Raw genomic sequence first — 6,000 nt, forward strand, 5'->3', positions numbered from 1 at the left:
ATTTAATGGAGAGAACAATAATTCTCCAGAGTGAAGTTGTAACTACTCAGACACTATATAAGGAAGAAAGATTATCATTAACTGATAAGATAAGGTCCATGGAATCTTGTGTTTCAAAAGAACATAAAAAGCTCCATGATTCCATGAGAAATCTGGAATCCCTTGCAAGAGCAGAGGTTCACTCCCTAGAACAGACCCTAGGTACTCACTTGCAAGCCCTGGAGGAAACTCTCAGTAAACATGTCAAGGGACCTAATAAGCAGAAGGGCAAGACCATACAGGTTGTAACATCTCAAACGGCTCTCATACAATGCCTTATCCTGTCATCATTCATGAGAAGCCAGCAGATGACACGCACCCTGAACCATATATGACATATACATTACAACCAATTTCAACAAGGGACTTTAAAAATATAAAGGAAGCAGTAGTTATGTATGAGATACACTCCACATACGTAAAACAGATGTTAAATTCGTGGTCTACCTCACATAAAATCATTCCAGATGACTGCCATCAGTTAATTTCAGCTGTTCTAGAATATAGCCAACAGTTACAGTGGAAAAGCTGGTTGAGAAAAGAGGCAAGAAATTTAGAACAACAAGGTAAACTCAGAGGTTTTGAGATCTCCCAAGATCAAATACTTGGTGAGGGATGTTTCACTGACAGGAAAGTACAAGCCACTTATGATGAGCATACAATATCTCTATGCCATACAGCAGCTCTAAATGCTTGGGAAAAAATTCCAGAACCAGGAAAACCAACTGAGGTATACACAAAGATATTTCAGGGACTGCACGAATCCTTCACTGATTTTTTACAAAGGCTGAACACAGCTATAACAAAAGCTGTGTCAGATAAAGAATTAAGAAAAGTATTAACTGAGTCCTTGGCATTCAACAATGCTAATGCAGAATGCAGAAGAATACTTACACCATTAAAGATCAGATCAGCTCCTTTGGAAGAATGGATTCAGTATACTAATGGTGTTGAGTCTCTTAACTACAGTAATGAGGCTTGGATAGGAGAGACAAATCCCAGAGGTAAAAGAAGCTCATCTACCCATGTGACATCTCTACAAGTTTTAAGAAAAATTTAACAATCAAAGGTTGGGGTAGGGTTCTGTTTTTGTCTTTCCAGGATAATGGAAATACCCATCTTCCAGAAATCATAAGGCCTTGGAGATCCAGATGTCTACAACAGGAAAAGAGAATCTATTGGTACCAAACTACACAGGGTAAAAATCTCACTGCCTAACATCTATATCTCTTTCAATCTAGAAAAGTTGTGGTTCCAGTTCATTTATAAACCAAGCTGGCTTTGGAGATGGAATTGGCTCACTCCTTCTCTAAACCCAAACATATTGCTAAAAGAAAAGGCTGAGAGATTCTTCAGTCCCATATCAGAAGAGCCCTCTGGTGTGGGACAGAAGGAAACCAATAAAAGGGACCATTGTCTTCAAGATTCTAATTCTCTCCATGCTCACTCTTGATTTCTCGGAATCCTTTCTTACATGTCATGTCATCTTTAAATCCAAACTTTCCATTTTCATATGTTAATAATGTTTAAGTTTTTCATGGTAAAAAGTAAGTTTTCCAAATAGCAATCTCTGAAGTCTCCAGAAGGAAGATGGGGCCCCAACAACAACTCTACCCAGTCCAGAATGATGCCATGATAATCATCATCATACTACACTTCTAGCCAGAATTTCAGACAGTCTTAGCCATTACTCTGAGACTAGTTGCAGAATCTATAGTTAGTCCAGCTAAGACTTAACTACCTGAGCTTTCTTACAGGACCCCACAGAGATACCATCACCCTCTAAACAGCAGGAAACAATTCTAAGAAAACAATTCCCTTTCTCCCAAAGGTTTCATGTTTCTCAGGGTTATGGATGATGGTTATAGGGTTGGGATGGAAAAAAATATTAAACTCAGTATTCTCCTTAAGAAAAGAAAAAGTGTCTCAAAAAACAAAAAAAAAAAGAAAGAAAGAAAAGAAAATGTGGAATGGATAGGTATAAGATATTATGGTAGATTATTGTATATACTAGTAAACAAATTTAGTAAAATAGCAGACTTAGATAATTTGCACTGTTATGGATTCTTATATGTTGATACAAATGTAAACTATTTTTATATTCCTATTTAAGATAGTTTGTATATTGATACAAATACAGAACTATATTTGTTGTGATGTACATATATTTCTACTCTTACTTGAAATATTTGTATATTGATACAAATGTAAATTTATATCTGTCATACTGTATGTATGCTCTACCTCTGTTTAGGACATTTTGTATATTGACACATATTTAGGATTATTGTCATATTACATATTGCACTATACATTCCTACCTCTGTTAAAAATATTTTGTGTATTGTCACAATTTTGAACTCATTGTCCTTTTACCGTACATTTGCTTACAGACTGTTTACATGAAGCCTTAGTCCTTAGGTTATTTAGGTAGATAAAACTTATAGATTTACAGTCACCTATGCTTGTCATCTCTATAGTTATGTTAGTTAGGTTATCCAGATTTACAGATACATAGGTCGGATGGACAGGTAATCTTCAAACACTTCATAGACCTAGAGAATATGGCATTTAAATAACTTAGAATTCTGTTGACGTGAGTCACAATTGCTCCTGGCAGCACCAATTTGATCCCGAGAGAATGTTGGGCTTCTAAGACCTTTCCATTTGGAAGTTCGTCGTCTTGGCACAAAATGGCCTACTGGGCAAAGAACTGCCCTTGCCTTGACTGCTGACAGTATGAATGCTGTCCTTTCTGGACAAGCAGGACACAAGGAAAAGTGACTACTGAACTCTGCCAAGACAGGGTTAGATGGTCTTTCAGAATTCCTGCTTCTGAAAATGGTCTGTCAGATAGATACTCTAGGCCTGTGGCCAATTTGAATGCACCAACAATGCTGAGAAACATTAGGTGACTGTCCAGGCTGCCAGCTGTCTCTGTCTATTCTTGCGAAACTCCTGAAAGTTGCTTGCATCCATCTTCCATTTCTCAGGTATCATTATATTCCTTCTCAGGTCTTTGATGGGATTGAAGACTAGCAGTTATAGTTACAACCTAATTTATATATAATCTTATAATATAGAACATATTAAGTATTAGATTCAGGTTCTTTAGGATAGGACACCTTTTGGAATGATCCTTGTAACATGCCATTTACCTATGCTCCAGACGTCTCTAGATTTTAGTATTTGTCTCTTGCTTGATATTGTTCGCATTGGTTATAGTTCCATCTTATCTAGGTCATTATCCCTCATTACTCCTGGACAATATTTGATAATCATTCCTATTGTATATAGTCTTGTATTAGGTTAGAACCTTCTTATTTAGACAAAATGGGGAGCTGTAGTGGGTAGCCATTCCAGCTTTGATCTGGAAGTTCCAACCCCCATTGAGGCTTCGGTAACTGTCACCCCTACAAGGCGGGGCCAAGAGAGGACTCTGAAGACCTGAGATCCAGATACGCTGGCTCTCTTGTTCCTGGACCCAAGACGCTGGAGGTAGACCAAGCAGAGTTCTCCAGAGACACTGCTGGACTGCGTTTTACCTTTCCCAGACCCTGTAACCTATCTCTTCACTTGTGAGTTACCCCACAAAATAAACCTCCCTTTTAACTATGTGGGGTTGCCTTAATAATTCCACCAATAGGGCTGCTTTTTTTCTGTCAGCTTAGTGGCAGCCCCTGAACCTACTGATATTTTAACTACCATCTGTGCCCCGAGGCCCACGGTCAGCACCCTGCCACTCAGACCATGGTCTGGCAGGATTTCAGGTCCTGCCGGCACCAACTGGGCTGCGGCCACCAAATGTAATTTTAACTATGTCTCTATTATTCTATTTACAAATAAAGACTCAGGAGTCAGATGTTGGGGTGAAAACCTACTAAGTCAGAGCAGTCAAGAAGCAACCAGCTGACCTTCCTTTTTGGCTGGAGATCCAGCAAGAAAATGTCTCTCCTCTAGTCCCAAACCCAAAAGACCACGAATCTCTAAGCCGCCCCCCCTCCTTCTGGTGTGTCTTTTGGGTCCTCTGCACTCTCTATGGCTGATTCTTGTCAACTAGTTGCTGGCTCTGCCCCTTGATCTAACTTTATTAACACAGTCTCAGAGTTTCACAGTGCAATCGAACATCTCACAACAGGGGGCGGGCATGCGTATGTGGAGATCAGGAACCAGTTTTTCAGCCTATTATATAAAGTGAATACATAAGTTTTGGAATGATTCCCCTTCTATATCATTCTGCATATTCTTTTTTTCTCCGAGACAGGGTTTCTCTGTGTAGCTTTGCACCTTTCCTGGAACTCACTCTGTAGCCCAGGCTGGCCTCGAACTCACAGAGATCCGCCTGCCTCTGCCTCCCAAGTGCTGGGATTAAAGGCGTGCGCCACCACCGCCCATCAGGAACCAGTTTTTGAAAGTTGGCTTGATGAGGGACCCGTAACAGGGATCGCCACAGGCTTACTTCAGACTCATTATGTATCTGAAGAGGACCTTGATCTCCTGCTCCTCCTGCCTCTACCTCCGGGGCACTGAGGTCACAGGGCTCTGCTGGCAGGTAGACATTGGTTTGGTTCATCTTGGGGTTGTTTTCTTTTGACTACTGTGAATCCCGCTGCCGCAAACCTCTGTGCACATGTCTTTGAACAGATGCGTTTTTGACTCTCTTGTACGACCCCTAGGAGTGGCATTACTGAATCGCATATAACTCTGTATTTAACCTTTTGTGAAACTGAGGATTTCCCAAAGTGGCCACATCATATTACTAAAATGTTAAAGTCCTTTAGTTTTCTTCATGACCTGACTCTTACCTCCACCTCTTGGCCTAGCTTTAGGCACACAAGGTAGCTCCACTAACAAATACCACTCATAGCTTTGCTATGTATGCATTGGCTCCATGCTATTTCTCACCTCTGGGTCATTCTTCCACATCATTTACCTGAAAAGCCAGTTGCCCTCCACCCTGTTGTAACAGGCTTTCCTTCCTTCCTTCTTTCTTATTTATTTATTTATTTTAGGTTTTTTGAGATAGGGTTTCTCTGTGTAGCCCTCTGTCCCTGGAATTCACTCTGTAGACCAGGCTGGCTTCAAACTCACAGAGATCCGCTTGCCTCTGCCTTCCGAGTGCTGGGATTAAAGGCATGCACCACCATGCTTGGCTTGTAACAGGCTTTCTTTTGGGCCACCAACCAGCTCCCAAATCATGACACAGAGACTTAATGCTAGTTATGAATGCTCTGCCTTAGCTTAGGCTCATTTTTTGCTAGCTCTTGTAACAACCTGTTTTCTCTTTATCTACGTTTTGCCTCGGGCTTTTTGCCTTTCTCTTTTTGTATATCTTACTTTTCTGCTGTCTCCATGGCTGCCTAGCAGGCAGCTTGCCTGGCTTCTGCCCCAGTGCGTCCCTCTCTCTCTCTCTCCCTTGTTCTCTTCTCTCTTTCTCCCTTGAGCCTAGATTTCTCCTCCTACTTATTCTCTCTTCCTGCAGCCAGCCTATCCTTCGCCTGCCTGTCTATTGGCTGTCCGGCTTTTTATTAGACCAATCAGGAGCCTTAGGCAGGGAACGTGAGACAAACGCAGCATCTTTACCTAGGATGTTCCACAACACTCCTTTAACATTCCCTTAAGATAACTTGGTGGTTGCCTCCTTCAGGAAGCCTTCCCTGCCCCATTTCCTGCTCCCCCAGGGTGGGAGGGGCTCATGCCTGCTGCATCTATCTACTAATCCACTGAGCTCCTAGCACTGAGCCTTTCCAAGACCTACTCCAGGTACCGTGTCTTCAACAAGCACCATTTTAGGGCTGAGGATGTACCTCAGTGGTAGGACACATGCCTCATACATGCAAAGACCTAGGTTTAATCCATAGTAACTCTGGCGCATGTACACACACACACACACACACACACAAATTTCTGGCCCCCTTTAAAAAAAAAACAACTGTCTCATGCAATTTCCTATGCAATTAC

This window comes from Peromyscus leucopus, chromosome 3 (genome assembly GCF_004664715.2).
Source record: "Peromyscus leucopus breed LL Stock chromosome 3, UCI_PerLeu_2.1, whole genome shotgun sequence".
NCBI lineage: Eukaryota > Metazoa > Chordata > Mammalia > Rodentia > Cricetidae > Peromyscus > Peromyscus leucopus.